Source organism: Musa acuminata, chromosome BXJ1-11, assembly GCF_036884655.1.
Source record: "Musa acuminata AAA Group cultivar baxijiao chromosome BXJ1-11, Cavendish_Baxijiao_AAA, whole genome shotgun sequence".
Taxonomy (NCBI): domain Eukaryota; kingdom Viridiplantae; phylum Streptophyta; class Magnoliopsida; order Zingiberales; family Musaceae; genus Musa; species Musa acuminata.
Window position 1 is genome coordinate 17,377,496 of NC_088337.1, and position 16,568 is coordinate 17,394,063.

Here is a 16,568-nt window from a genome sequence, read left to right on the forward strand (position 1 = left end):
TTATGATTCTGTACAAGAAGATTATCTTAATAGGAAAGTGTCGATTGCAATTGAATTGAAAATTATTTAATCACCATGACATTTAGACTTTGGTTGTAGACATTGATATTATCTATCAATATAATATTATATATATATATATATATATATATGTATCTTTTATTTTTAGACCAAGTGATAATACGTTAAATTTTTTATCAACTAAGTTAGTCGGTATCTTCAAAAAATTAAAAATTGGACAATAGAAAGCTTCGTGCCCCAAGAATAAATCTCAGCTTGAACTACATATAACTAGATTTATTTCATTCCTAGGAATGAAAATTATACTACACATAAACTGACTGTTCTTGGCTCTCAAATTGATTTGCCAATCACCTAGGGACAAAGATTATGTGTTACTTATTTTCTCTCACACAAATCTTGCTGTAGGAGCAACAATATTACATTTGGCACCTACTTTGGCAAATGATGCGGCAAGTATTGCTTGCAAAAAAGCTCACAAAAGTAAATGAGCTAAAATATAGAATTATAATAAAAAATTTAGTGGAAAAAGAATTATCAAACAAGATACCCAAGATCATATTTTATCAAAGTTAGATCAATAATTGGGTATTAACAAACATACAATATAACTTTTAATAAACTATACCTTGCTTCTCAAAAACGAAGGAGCACTAGAAAGATCGTTAGCAAATGCTACGTATTGTTGTGAGTCAAAAGGGCAATGCAAATATTGCATATGATTTCTCTTTTGGCTCGGATCAAAGCTTCCAAAATTGCAAGGCTTTCGGCTTGCGTCTTGCTCCCGTTAGCACATCCTGAACTCCACTTAAAGTTTAAAATGTCATTGCTTCACGAGAAAGACTAGAATAAGGAGCGAAATCCAAATACGGATCTGAAGCAGTAGAAAAGTAGATGGTAAGTGATTCTTCGAGAAGAGGTTGGGTTGATGATGGTATGTTAGATTCGGAAAGTGGAGAGTCAGGATTTGAGTTCTACCCCTGCAAAACACCATAACATATATATATATATATATATATATATATATATATATATATGAAATGAGCCATGACACGTAGATAACCAAATGAAAAAACACTCATGCTTTAATTTTATAATTGTTTTTATCATTGGTATGCCTACTTTGACTCACTTGAACCAAACTTTATATATATTTTGATTGAATTGGAATGAGCTTCCACTAAAAAGAGTAATCAATTGATATAATAATAATAATAATTATTATTATTTTTTCTAACGAGACCCAAACATATAGAATTCATTCACCATCTACTTACTACTAGACATGCCACATTAGCTATAAAAAATGATGAAGATCCTACTCAATATCTCATATCAATAGGACTTTTAAAATTAAAACATTGATACTACGATCCTACTCAATTGATATATGATTATTGAAAACAAACTAAACAAATACTTATGATCTTTAGACGTTTACAAACACGTACTAACTTGATGATTGAAAAAATTAATATTAGATAAATTTATGACGTAGTCTTTTATGGAAAGCATATTACACGAGTATCTTTTATTCTGAAATTAAAATGAGATACGGATACACGATATAAATATTTTTTATCTTCAAAGAAAGTCTAATCATATGAGTCATAGCAACTTTTTTTTTCCCCGGACAGTATTCGAAAAATAGACCGAGTTAAGCAAATTTTAGGAACGTTCAAATTTCACCTCACCATAGTAGAGATTCAGATTCAGATTCAGATTCAGACTTCATTTCATAATGGGATGCAGCCTTTCGTCGGCCATTGAAGTCCGGCGTTAAACCCGGCCCATCATCACGTTTCTAGGCCCTAATCGTTTCTCCCTCGGGAAACCCTCAAACACCGAGACCTCTCTCGTCTCTCTTGGTTCGTGATCCACTTCGAGCCAACCCGCCACCACACCAACGGCGGCGTCTAAGGAGGAGTCTTCCCGGTTGTTCATTTTCTTCCTCGAGATGCCGAAGCACTACAGGCCCCCGGTAATCCCCACGACGCGTTCGATCTCTGTCCCTCTCGATCTTTCCGCTTCGAATCCGTAATTTTTGCTCAAAGTCCTGTTTTTGTTTCGTTTTAGGGGAAGGAGGAAGGAAACACGGCGAAATACATCACGAGGACGAAGGCTGTTCACTATCTTCAAGTCAGTCTGTCCACCTTCAGGTGAGTTATGGTTTCGTCACTTTGCTACCTTTTTCCTTTCCTTTCTTCTCGATTTCTCTCTATTTTAATTGTAAACGAATATATTTATTCCATCGTCTTGGTATTTGGTTAAGGAAACTATGCATTCTCAAAGGTATCTTTCCTCGAGATCCGAAGAAGAAGGTGGAAGGGAGCCACAAGACATATCATCACATGAAGGATATCATGTTTCTTGCGCACGAACCTCTACTTGAGAAATTCAGGTACTCCCTCCTTCTAAGAATAAGAATCTTCATATGCTACCAACAAAAACAGTGTACAAAGTAAAGTTAGTGGTAGCTTAAAATGTTTAGAAGCAGAAATGTCTATAAGCGTTTGGGTAGTGATATATCTGTCGATGGAAACTCAAAGGCAAAATGGGATCCATGAAGCCTAATCCAAATAGTTGGGTCATTATGGCTTATTGCTGTTTATATATTTAATCATCTCTACTTTTATTTTTGCTTCTTGTGGATCCCATACACTATGTTACACAAAACTAAGGCGTGAGGCACCCTTGTGGCAAAGACGCGAACTTAGCTTGCGTTGCCTAAGTCGCGAGGCACTATTGCGGCAAAGACGCGAACTTAGCTTACGTTGCCTAAGTCGCGCTTCGCCCTTGCGATTTGCGTCCGCAAAGATCAGTCCACTTGCAACCTCTTGCAGGTCCCGAAGGACCTGTAAAAAGAGAACGTTGATTAGTTCGAAGAACGAGCGACTGACAAGTCCCGATGTCTCGCGAAAAGGGGAAGCTTTACAAGCAATTCAACGAGCACCTTACGTGCACAAGAGAAAAGAGGGAGAGAGGGAAAACAAGGACTTTAGAAGGTTGAACGAACAACTGCAAGTCCACAAACAGTTGCTCACCGGGTGCCGGGCGCGACAACAAGTTCCCGTCAAGGTAACGTGCGAACTTGCGAAAGATTGTTCAACGCCCGACACTATACCGAAGCCCCATCCAGCCTTGTGCCACCCGGGTGGTTCCAAGGGGCTGAGATGGCTGACGTTTTGTGAGCAGAGGCGGATTGCAGAAAACAGCCCGCGGCACATGAAAACGGAGTTGTTTTAGGCTGTTTTGGGGTTGTTTTGCTCGGTTCGGTGAGCGGTCGCTTTGTAGCGCTGCAACTTGTTCGAACTTACATTTTTACAAGAAAAATAACTCAAAACCAAGACAAAACATGTTGCCAAGCAGTTGTACATGTAGATGAGAGCGACGAACGGTTCGTTGAACGGAGTTGTTGCGGGTGCGCGACGACCGTTCATGACATTCTCCCCCACTTAAACTGTCGACGCCCTCGTCGACGCTTGTTGGTAGTTGTTGATAATTGTTTCTTCATGTCGCAGGGCGTCTTCGGGCTCCCAATGGATTCAGTTCGGGAAAGCTTTCGCCACTTCATCAAGTACTCAATCTGCTCAGCTCTATTGGGTAGCTTTATCTTGTGATCCGCTAAAATGGTTTCAAATCGCTTCTCGTAGGAGACTCTGGTGGGGGGTAGCCGAGTTAGAATACTTCGGGAAGCATCTTGCGGATCCGAGTGGTAGGCTTTTAGGTTGCTAGCGTGAAGAATGTTGTGAATTTTGAACCACGTCGGTAGTTGCAACTTGTAGGAGATGTTGCCTACCCTGCTGATAATTGGGAAGGGCCCTTCATACTTCTGCACCAATCCTTTGTGGACTTTGTTCCTAAAGAATTGGAGTGATGCTGGTTGGAGCTTTATCAACACCAAATTGCCGACCTTGAACTCTTGCAGTCGCCTTCCCAAGTCTGCCCACTTCTTCATCCTTTTTGCCGCCTTCTCTAAGTAAGCCCGCGCAATATCTGCATTTCGGTATCACTCCTTTGCGAAGTGGTAGATTGATGGACTACTCCAAGTATACCCGATTGCCATGGTGTGAGGAGTTGACGGTTGTTGTCCTGTAATGATCTCGAAGGGGCTCTTGTTGGACGCAGAGCTCCATTGCAAGTTGTAGGAAAATTGGGCAATGTCCAACAACTTCACCTAATCTCGTTGGTTGGCACTCACGTAGTGCCGAAGATATTGCTTCAAGAGCGAGTTTATCCTCTCGGTTTGGCCATCCGTCTGGGGGTGAAGGCTTGTAGAGAATTATAACTTTGATCCTAACAATTTTAATAGCTCGGTCCAGAATCGTCCCAGGAACCGAGCATCTCGATCACTGATGATATTGTGCGGGACTCCCCAATACTTCACCACATCCTTCATCATCAGCTTGGCCGCCTCCTTTGCTGAACAGTGTAGCGGAGCAATAATGAAAGTTGCATACTTTGAAAATCGATCGATTACCACGAGTATCGATCCGAGTCTCCCTACTAGTGGCAAGCTTGATATGAAGTCCAAGGAGTACAGGCAACGACTCTAAAAGTCCCATCGGCTTCCGCTGTTCCGCCTTGTCTTGTTGGCAAGTGAGGCACGTTCGAACATATTCCTCCACATTAGTCCCCATCTTCGGCCAGTAGAAGGCCCTCTCCACGAGAGCCAATGTTCGGTGAATACCTGGGTGTCCAGCCCAAAGGGAATCGTGACACTCTCTTAAGAGTTCACGCCTCAAATTGTCCATTCGAGGAACATAAACCCTATTCCCTTTTGTGTACACGAGTCCCTCTTGGACCCAAAATCGTCGTGTCTTGCCTTCTTTGATGAGCTGCATCAGGATAACTGCCTGGGGGTCACTATACAGTCCATCCCTAATCCTGAAAAGGAAGTTGGAGTGTAACTGACTTGCTTGGCCTCTGATCTCCAATTGTACAGCATTCACGCACTCCACTTTCTGACTCAATGCATCGGCCACGACATTTGCCTTTCCGGGCTTGTACTCCATTGCCATATCAAATTCAGCCAAGAAGTCCTGCCATCGTGCTTGCTTTGGGGAAAGTTTCTTCTGCGTTTGGAAATAGCTCAGAGCGATGTTGTCTGTCCTTAGCACAAATCGCGATCCGAGAAGGTAGCGTCGCCAAACTCGTAGATAATGGATCACCGCTGTCATCTCCTTCTCGTGCACTGGATACTGCCGCTTGGTCTCGTTGAGCTTGCGGCTCTCGTAGGCTACCGGATGACCCTCCTGCATGAGTACTCTCCCCAATAACGAAGTCTGAAGCATCTGTATGGACTTCAAATGACTCTCCATAGTCCGGCAATTTGAGCATCGGTTCTTCTAGAATAGCAGCCTTTAGATCTTGGAATGCTATTTCACATTTGTCAGACCACTTCCAAGGCTGCTCCTTCTTCAGCAACTCCGTCAGTAGAGTTTTATGCTTCGAATACCCAACAATAAAGCGTCGATAGTAGTTGACGAAACCAAGGAAGGATCTCAACTCTGGCACCTTCTTTGGAGTTCGCCATTCTGCAACCGCTTGCACTTTTGATTTGTCCATCCGAATGGAACCATCATCAATTCGATGCCCCAAGAATAAGATCTCCGTTTGGGCAAAGTAGCATTTCTCCCTTTTCACGAACAAAGTGTTCTCCCTGAGAACTTTGAAAATTGTCCGAAGGTGCTTGACAAGCTCCTTGAGCGTTTGACTGTAGACGATGATATCGTCCAAGTAGACGACCATGAACTTATCCAAATACTCCTTGAATAGCTGATTCATGAGAGTGCAGAACGTGGCCGGAGCGTTGGTTAAGCCGAATGGCATCACTAAGAACTCAAACGCTCCATACCTGGTCATACAGGTAGTCTTCGCTTCATCACCTTCAACAATGCGCACCTGCCAATACCCCGACCTAAGGTCGTGTTTTGAGAAATACTTGGCTTTGCCCAACTGGTTGAACAAGTTCGTGATGAGCGGGATGAGATACTTGTTTTTCACTATCACTTTGTTGAGGGCTCGATAATCGAGACATAGTCGGAGGCTCCCATTTTGTTTCTTCTAGAAGAGAACTAGAGCTCCGAATGGTGCTTCAGAGCTACGGATGAGACCACCGCTTAGCAGTTCACCTAACTGCTTCCTGAGTTCTGCCAACTCTGGCGGGGGCATGCGGTAGGGTGGTCTCGCTGGAGGCTTCACTCCTAGCTCCAACTCGATGTTGTGATCCACGCCTCTACGTGGTGGAAGAGTTTTCGGCAACTCGGGTGGCATAACGTCATTGAACTCTTTCAGGACATTCGCCACCGTAGCAGGTTCTTGAATGGCCTTCTCGTCGAGTGGCTCTAGCTTCATAGCAGCCACGAATGTTAATTAACCTTTTCGCACCCCTTTCTTCAGTTGCAATGTCGATATATGTTGGGGTTCCTTGGTTCTCCTCCGAGAGACGGGAACCACGCAAGGGTCGTCACCTCGCATCATATATAGGGAGTTTAGGAACGACATTGGCACCAACTTCGCCGCGTGCATGAACTCCATTCCAAGAATCACTTGGAAGTCGTCTAGTGGCACTGGCATTATGTTGGTGTTCCCGCTCCATGTTCCGATCTTGATGGGAGCTCCTTTCGCCAACCTGGAGATTCGCCTGGCCTCCGAATTCACCGCTTTCATTCGACTTGGGCTCTTCTCTAAGATCAACCCAAGTCGCTTTGCTTCTCGATCGACAATGAAGTTGTGGGTAGCACCCGTGTCCACCATTGCACGGGTTGTTTGGCCATTTAGCTCGATGTCTACGTACATCAGCTCACCACTTCCTGCTTTTTGTAGCTTTGTCTTCGTGTTCTCCCCCACTTGACCCTGCAAGGCGTTCAACAAACGCATCGCTCCCATTCGGGGTCCTTGCGACTCCTTATTGTCGCTGCTGGCTTCAGAACTACTCGAACTAAGAGCGACAGCCTTGCCCTTGTCCGATTTTGGGGGGGTGAATGGAAGCTGTTAAAGCATTGAGTGCCTATTTTTGTGGGCACTCCCTCACCATGTGCGGCCCTTTGCACAAGAAGCATCCGTCAGGTTTCGGGGCCTTACCTTCCGGGCTTGGCCCTTTGTGGGAACTCTTCTTCTTTTGTTTGCCCCCGAGCTCATTCCCTCGAGAATATTTTGGAGGGCGATTGCTTGAAGATTGTTTCCTTCTTCCCGGGTCTTCGGAGGAAACGAAGTCAGTGAGCCTTTCTGCGGCAACAATTGCCCCGATCAAATTGGCGACATTCCTTCGATGTAATTCTTGTTGCGCCTATGGCTTCAAACCATCAAGGAAGCTGAACAGCTTATCCTTCTCGAACATGTCTTGGATGTCCAGCATTAGCGTAGAAAATTGCTTCACGTAGTCTCGGATGGAAGTATTTTGGTGGAGTTGTCTCAACTTTCTTCTTGCGACGAATTCGGTGTTTTTCGGTAGGAACTGAGTTCTCAACTCCCGCTTCAATTCCTCCCATGTGTCAACTCGACACCGACCTTGTTGGATCTCCTCCCAACGGGTTCTCCACCAAAGTTTTGTATCTCCGTTCAGATACATGGATGTTATGGAAACTTTGGTTTCTTCAGAATCAAGCCTCGTAGCTCGAAAGTATTGTTCCATGTCGAATAGAAAATTCTCGAGCTCTTTGGCATCTCTGGCCCCTCCATAACCATGAGGCTTGGGTGCCCTCAAGTTTTGTGGCGACGCAACGTGGGTGTTGCTTCCTCCCGCATTTAGCACTCTTGTGAGCATGGTCACCCTCGAAGTGAGTTCCGCCACAACTTCTTGCAAGTGTTGTACAGAGTCTTTAGTGTCATCTAACAGTCGGTCGACTAAGGCCTCAACCTTGTCGATCCTGGACACTGCTTCTTCTTGCGAGCTCTCTACCCCAACAAGCCTTTGTTGGCCATGGTAGAGTTCCTCCAAGCTCACTTCAAGAACATCCAAACGGGTTTCCGCCGTTGTGAGTCTCTCCTTGTGACTCTTTTTCTCGGTTGGCGCTCCAAATTGCGCCTCCTCCGCTTGCGGAGAGTAGCCAACTTCTCGCTCATTATGTTCGCTGTCGCGCTCCTCTTGAGCGGTTCCAACAGCATGAGAGCAAGTGTGCATATGCAGCCCACCTGCGGCTTCTTGGGGCAAGGGTCCGGCTTGCCCCATCTTGCTTGATTCATCACGATGCTTTGCCATGGCGAAGTTGCGAAGTTCCTTCGCTGCTCGCTCGAAGTGCTTGCCCGCTTTGATACCACAATGTCACGGCCTTAGCTGGAATTGCCTAAGGCGTGAGGCACCCTTGCGGCAAAGACGCGAACTTAGCTTGCGTTACCTAAGTCGCGCTTCACCCTTGCGATTTGCGTCCACAAAGATCAGCCCACTTGCAACCTCTCGCAGGTCCCGAAGGACCTGTAAAAAGAGAAAGTTGATTAGTTCAAAGAACGAGTGACGAACAAGTCCCGACGTCTCGCGAAAAGGGGAAGCTTTACAAACAATTCAGCGAGCACCTTGCGTGAACAAGAGAAAAGAGGGAGAGAGGGAAAACAAGGACTTTAGAAGGTTGAACGAACAGCTTCAAGTCCACAAACAGCTGCTCACCGGGTGCCGGGCGCGACAACAAGTTCCCGTCAAGGTAATGTGCGAACTTGGAAAGATGGCTGACGTTTTGTGAGCGGAGGCGGACTGCAGAAAACAGCCCGCGGCATATGAAAACGGAGCTGTTTTGGGGCTGTTTTGCTCGGTTCGGTGAGCGGTCGCTTTGTAGCGCTGCAACTTGTTCGAACTTACATTTTTACAAGCAAAATGACTCAAAACCAAGACACAACATGCTGCCAAGCAGCTGTACATGTAGATGAGAGCGACGAACGGTTCGTTGAACGGAGTTGTTGCGGGTGCGTGACGACCGTTCGTGACACTATGTTACACAGAACTTTCAGTCTTTCGCTGATATAATGCCAGTTTAGTATCTTTGGTCTCTCTGATGCTGCCTCTGTACTTGAGACATCTATTCACATTTAGTAAACATGTGTACCTAGGTTAGTTCAGTTGCTAAAAGTTGTGACTTTTTTTTTTCTTCCATTAATCCTGCCAAGTTACTTTTCATGCATCTTCCTATCTTCTGTATGTGTCCAGTCAACTGAGTTACAAGTTCTGGTTTGACCATGGATGTGGTGAGACATAAGAGTTTATACTAGTGTATGGTGTTATAATTGTTTCATTTTGCTGATAACTTTAATTAGACTAAAATATTTTAATGTGCCTATTGTAATTAAAAGTTTTTAATTACAATGATAGCTTTAGCTAGATGGAAATCCTTATTAGTGTGCTTCAGGCACTTTTGTTGGTTATTGTTGTTGCAATTGAACACATTTGTATATTTTATTTGCCATGGTTTTTTATGATGCTCCAGGGACATAAGGGCTCATTAAAAGAAAGTCAAGAAAGCTTTGGCATGGAAAAACAGGGATCTGGCAGATTGGCTACTGAATCGTGAACCAACATATAAGCTTGATAGGCTTATTTTGGAAAGGTTTTGAATTCTCAGCTTGCAGAATGTTCTCTAGAAACAAACACTAGCTGTTTAGAGATGCTGGTCCTGGTGATATAGGTACCCAACTTTTATTGATGCACTCAGAGACCTGGATGACTGTCTTACTATGGTTCACGCATTGCCTGCTGTTGAGGGTGAACGGATTCAAGTGGAACGTATTCATAATTGTAGAAGGTTGGCTCTTTTTAATCCTTTGACACAGTAATGTGAATTAATCCTTTGACTGTAGATTGATTGGGCTGACATTCATATTTGAACTTCTTTATTGAAGTGCATGCTTTGTGGAATTTTTATTATTGGACTATAACAGAATTTCTGTCTATGTCATTAGAGATCTTGCAACATACTCTATTATTCTTTTCACTTTCTAGTGGTATTATTTGCTAGCTTACTATGCTAATTTGACAGTTCAGGTTATTGAGTACTTATTTTGATGCAAGTTTTTCTAAAAGGTTTGACAGACATGAAAATTGGTGTTAAATTGTCTATATCCACTACGATGGCAAGGTAGAGATGAAGGCTGGGTGGCAGCAGGTGGCATGAGGAGGAATGAGGATTGGCTGGGGTAGAGAGAGAGAGAGAGAGATAGAGAGAGAGAGAGGCCCAAACCTTAGAAAGACATGACCTGTAACTTAGAAAAACAGAGAGAGAGAGAGAGAGAGAGAGAGAGAGGCCCAAACCTTAGAAAGACGTGACCTGTAACTTAGAAAAACCTCAAACTGGGCAAACCAGATCAAGCAAAAAGCCCAATTGGTATGCTGATTTAGCCTTGAACCGTCGGTTACTGGTCCAGATGAAATTAAGAATCATGATCTACATTTCATATCTGCATCTAAATACAGAGAGAAAGATGGAGAGGAGAGAGAGTTTTAGAAAGATCTGCAACATTGTATTTAAATTGACATGAATGTTTTTCTTGCTAGTGAGAACCACACTTGTAAATTTCTGCTTGCCCATAGTCCTTTAGATTGGGCAAGTCCATTGGTAACATAATTTTGCTGTCCAAGAACTAGATTCTGACTTTGCAGGATTGACATAAGATGACAATTACTGGTAAAATTTTGAAGTATCTTTCATGTACAAGATTTAAATATCAAGTTGTTCTAGAGTGGAAACTATGTTGATAGATAGGTGATCAAACTAGTTTTAAAATTTATTTTTTTTAACAAATGTCTTTATTTTTTAAGCCTTTTCTACTTTCCAATCTTGGAAGTACTGTACTCTCTTAAGGAAAATCTTTCATCAATGATTTCATGAAGTTGAACAATCAGGAATCTTAGCATATTGATGCTGGATCCTGGGATGTGTTATCTTATTCCTTTTTAGAATATCTTATGCCCAGTTGATTATTTTCTCTGATTTGTCCGCAAGATTATAATAGACAATAAGATGCTTATCATTTACTAAATAGGTTAAGTCATGGATGGCAAGCCTACATTTCTCGAACTCATAGTCTTTGGAAGGCATTCATATCTGTGAAAGGCATTTACTATCAGGTAAAGTTATCTTCTGATTTTTATGTTATGATATATTAATATGTAAAATTTTATTTATTCTTATATATATTACTTTGAGGTGATGATTCTGAATGATGCAGGCTGAGGTTGAGGTTCAGAAGATCACATGGCTAACACCACATGCCTTGCAACAAGTTTTGACTGATGATGTCAATTTCAATGTCATGCTTACCTTTTCAGAGTTCTTCGAGGTAATTCACTAAAGCTGAACTGGTGTATGCCAGAAGTGTAACTTTTAGAAGCTTGCGGACATCACTGTATTGAATGAATGCTCTTTTGCAAATTTAGTGGTACATGGCTATAAGTTAAATAGTTAATGAAGTGTTCCAAGCTGGTTGATGATCCAAGATTTACTACTTTGTTGCAAATGTATCATTTTTCTCTCCATTCTTGAGAATATCATATATTTCACTACAGAGGTGACAACTTATTGTGCTTTTCCTTACTCCCGTTGCAGCAGTGGTTATTTTTTCATGGACAAAGATATTGGCATTGGATTTGGATGCCTATTAGAGTATTCAATTGGCAAGGAGACATCTGATATAAAGGATAGTTTTAATAGACTATTTATGGAACTTATGTTTAAATAACAATACCAATAAAAAAAAAAAGCCTAGCATTTGGTAGCTATAATCTGTGATTGCATAACTGACCAGCATGTGCATCCTACCTGATCTAGGGATGATCAGGAATCTGGGTAATCCTGACCTTCATTATAATCCAGATGTTCTGTTACATTTTACGTACTAATAATGGGAAGACTAATTGCTGTGATAACTTTTTATTGTTATAATGGTCAAGCCTTTATTGGGTTTCATCAATTACTCATCAAAGCAAACTATATCTTCCTGCAAGTTGAGTGCAGGGATTTGTGTTTGTATTTGACAAATGAATCCCACTATTTTCTGATGTACCATTTTGTTCATTATTTTGGTGCCAGTTTCTATGGTGGTAAAAATTAGATTTTATAGTTAGTTGTAATGGTTCCAGGGGTCCCTATTATAGCCATTATAGTGGGTCTTAACGCACTAGCATAAGCCTCTACTGATATTCTCTGGAGGCAGAGGCAGGGAGTTGAGCTGACTAGATTTTCTTTTCTGTTTTTGGAGCAAAGGTGGGTGAGCGCCTAACATGTCTAAACTCTAAACTATTTCATTAAGGTGATAAAATGATGGTTAGTTTTCTCAGAGTAAAAAACAAAACTACAAGCCTAGCATCAAGGTTGATAGAAAGCTTTTCAAAGTTGGGTAGTCTCCTAAGATTTTTCCCACCATGATGACACAAACCAAGCTCACCACCTTTTTTGAGGGGAGAATCAACTATGGAGGAGTGTGTTCCCTGTCTCAGCCGAAACAAGTGAATTCTATCCACCATATTAATTCGTCACACTCGTCAATGGCAATAATTGAGCTATTTTGACACTTGGAGTGCAAGTGTTGATGTGAGAGACCATCAAATCCTATTTATATATACATATACATTATGATAGTTAGCATCTGAATTTGGTTGACCTAATCTCTACTTCCAATTGTAGATGGACATGTTACGTCTACCATAAAAAGGATGTAGAAGGGGTGATGTCTCTTGAAATTGTTGTGTTCCTTGATGGAAGTGGACAAATTTGGCACTGCTATTTAGGTTGATATGATCCGCCACATTATGTCAAGCTCATGTAATCACCTCATGATATTAATATGTTAATATGATCTTTTCAATTTTAACTTCTTGGAAATATTATTTGTGATTATGTTTTCTCTCCATGAGGTTGTGTTTGAGAATTTTTTAGCCATTCAGTAAAACAACAATTTTCCTTTCCCCTTATTCATCAAGAAAACACATGCTTTTTTGACCGTTTGAGCTAACAAATTAGATTGGCATTCATGAAAATGTTGAAAATATATATATAACTACATAAAATTAATTGTTTTCATATAGATGGTATTGACATGCATACATATAAAGGATGATCACATGCAATTATAACTTCTTGGAAATATTATTTATTATAAACAATGATTTTTGTTTGTGATGGGATTTTTCTTTTTTCTATCAAGATGTGCTGATCAATAAACTGCATTGTGTTCAATACCTAAGAAACATGATGGAGACATACCCTCTATTACTCAGTGTTAGTCATGAATGCTCTTTTGTGTGTTACCTTTTGTTATGTTTAATCTCTACTTGTCTATTTCTTTTGTTTAATGCAGGCTCTTCTAGGTTTTGTAAATTTCAAGCTTTTGTAAATTTCAAGCTTTATCATTCTATAAATGTGAAGTATCCCCCTATTCTTGATCCTCGACTGGAAGCCTTAGCTGCTGGTAAATGTTTGATTAATGGATTCCAGTCTGGAGTGAACTTTTGTTTTAGCTTTAATTTGTTTGTCAGATCAGACTTGTGTATGTGCCTGTTACTTTATTTGATCCATCTCATTCCTCACAATCTAGTTTAAGTTTTTCTATTTGTTTATAACTATGACATAATGATAAAGTTCTTTTGTTTGTGTTAAGAGCTTTATGCATTGTGTTGCTACATTTCAACTGGATCTGGAGGATTCTCTGGAAATCCTCAAGCAATTACTTCTCATGAAGATGGAAAACCTGAGGTCAAGAAGGCAGATAAAGGAACAGAAGAGTCTGAGCTTAGACTTGCTCAGCTACAACATCAGCTTCCAGCTAATGAACCAGGTGCATTCATGCATCTCATGGAGGATACTAATGATGCAGATGGTGAGGACCAGGAAACGAAACAATGCAAAAATCTCTTTAGAAACTTCAAATTCTTCTTAAGCCGTGAGGTAAGTTGATCGTGTTAATTATACGATATTAGAGAAACTTGGATTAAACCAGGTGCCTGTTGTCAATTATGGAAATTTAAACTTTTAAAGCTGTGTAGCAAGTTTGGATGGTTGTCAGTTATGAGAATTTAAGCTTTTAAACTACAGAGTTCTTTAGATTGAAAGTCCACACCATTTGAAAGAAAGTTGGTTCATTCAGTCTTCTCTACTTAACATATTTTTCTAAAGAAAGGTTTGTTGCAAGGTTCTTTATGTATCTATTCTGCCAAGATGCTATATTGGCCTTTGCCATTAAGCATGTGATTAACTGGTACTTCCTGCTTGGAAATATGACTAAATTGTTAGCAATTTATCACTCTGAGGAATATAAGATAGTATCAGTTAATAAGTTGTTTGGATGATTTGTTGTGAATAACTTGTTAAAGAAAGTAGTACCACTTGTTGAATTAAATGCCATGTTTCGTTCTGTGATTTTATGTGCTAGTGTTGCAAACAAATGTAATGGTTACCATACACTTGGATTTCCTTGTGTTGCTGTCATGTCCCTAGTGTACTACTTTTAGATTTTCCATATATCATATTTTGGCTTCCCATGTCTGTATCCATTTTTCATAGGATTGAGGTCGAAATTTTACACACATAAGCAACCTGGTGACAGCAAGTTGGAATTGAAGAGGAAACTAGAGCAAAATCATGCTTGAGAGACTGTAGATAGTATTATCCAAAAATTGTTTTCTTAAAAGTAACCCCCAACGCTGATTAGGAAAACAACCATAAGGAATCAATTGTTTAGTTTGAGCTATCAAATCTAATTTCGGTGAAGAAAAAAAGGATATAATTAATCAACTATCTGCTCCGGCTTTAGTTCTGCATCTTTTCTTTATGGTGGAACGTTTTGGTAAGGGGAGGTAGCCACTTGGTTACCCACATAGCTTCCTCTATGCATGTGTTGACTCCTCTACACTAGTGTGTTATGTTGCCCTATGAATATTTTGTAACCACTTTGTTGGCCTTTGAATACATTGGAACCACCTCATTTTACCAGAAAATGGTCCTATTTTCTCTGTTATTGGTACACAAGTAAATCATCATATTTACCACTTAATTATCTGGTTAGAAAACTACCTCTTAGGATGTAGTAGACTATTAGATGAGGATGCAGATCATGTTCATCAGGGTATGTAATTTCTTGGTACTCTTGTTTGAATCAAAAGTAATATTCATGTGAGTTGCAGGGAAGACTTGGCCAGGTCTGTAGAGGCTTCAAAGGTACGGAACAATTTAAAGCAGTCTATACAGACGACATCCTAGTATTCTCTGAAAATACGAAGGATCATGCTAGGCATCTTCATAAAATGCTAGAAATCTGTCAAGAAAATGGATTAGTATTAAGCCCGACAAAAATGAAGATTGCAGTCAAAGAAATAGAATTCCTAGGGGCAGTATAGGCATCGAATAAAGTCTCTCACTAATATCTTAATTTTGTGGTTCTTTTACAGCTTTGCATGCTGGCTGGTTTTTGAGCTCTTTCTTTTGTTGTCTCATTGTTAATTGCACGATATCAAATTACAAGACTTGCTTTAATTGTTTTGCAAGGATATTATATGACTTTTGTCCCATTGCTTCTTCCTGTTCAACAGATCGGCCAACAGCAGAAGAAAGAGAAGATTAAGCTTTAATCGTAGGTAGATCGCAATGTTTTATATTCATTCAATCCCGCATCTTAAAAAGTTTTCTTCCTTCTCTGTTATATATATGTATATATATATATAATTGATTTGATCCAATCAGATCAATAATTGAGATTAAAAGAGGAAGTAAGATGATCCATTTACGATTCTCTTCTCACATAGGTTGGATTCCTAAAACAAGAAGAAACCAGATCATGACTTTTGTCGGACATGTCAAGTCAGATTGGCTTGCTCTTGGGATGATAATGACAATTAGTACAAGGTAATTGGCTTGCTTTCCATATGATAGTGACAATTGACATCAATAATAGTTCTAAGAACATGCTTCATACACCCCACCATACTTCCCACCATGACCAACTTGATCATAATTGTTCCATTAGTTAGTCATGGTCCATGTGCCATAGTAAATGAGAAAGCCATCATCCCTGCTACTACCAACCATAATGATGAGAAACATGTCACGATTAAAAGAAAGAACATCACATAGCTTTTCGACAAATCCTTTCCTTTCATGAGGAAAATTATAATATGGCTGTCTGTATTATAGCCACAAAATGATTACACGCGAGAAAGAGAGTTGACAAGAAAGTATTTTTATTTCACTCAATATTTTTCACCAAAATAATATCTTCTATCACATCTTCAAACCATCATGCATGGACAAAGCTTCTAATGATCATGAATGCTCTCTCTATCTCTCCGTATATTCGATTAGTCATCCTTTGTTCTCATCAGCAAAAGTATACATGAAGAATCGTTCACTCCAAGTAGCCTCCACATAGTTTTGTCCCTAAACACCAAAATATTCCTCAAAGGTGTGTCTTTCGTTAGGTTTTGTTCTCTTAATCCTCGATCGATTTGAAACTAAATGGATTCATCAAATACGTTCGAATTCGCGAGACAGCAGTGGAGAAACAATCATTGCTAGGTGAACATGGATTTTGTGGAGTAAAACAGTCTGATCGATCAGTTCTTTTATGACAAA

At 40.5% G+C, this 16,568-nt stretch overlaps 1 pseudogene; it reads left to right on the top strand.

The window, feature by feature from the left end:
- Positions 1-1,770: 1,770 nt before the first annotated feature.
- LOC135597225 (pescadillo homolog) lies at positions 1,771-14,191 on the top strand (annotated as a pseudogene).
- Positions 14,192-16,568: the final 2,377 nt, after the last annotated feature.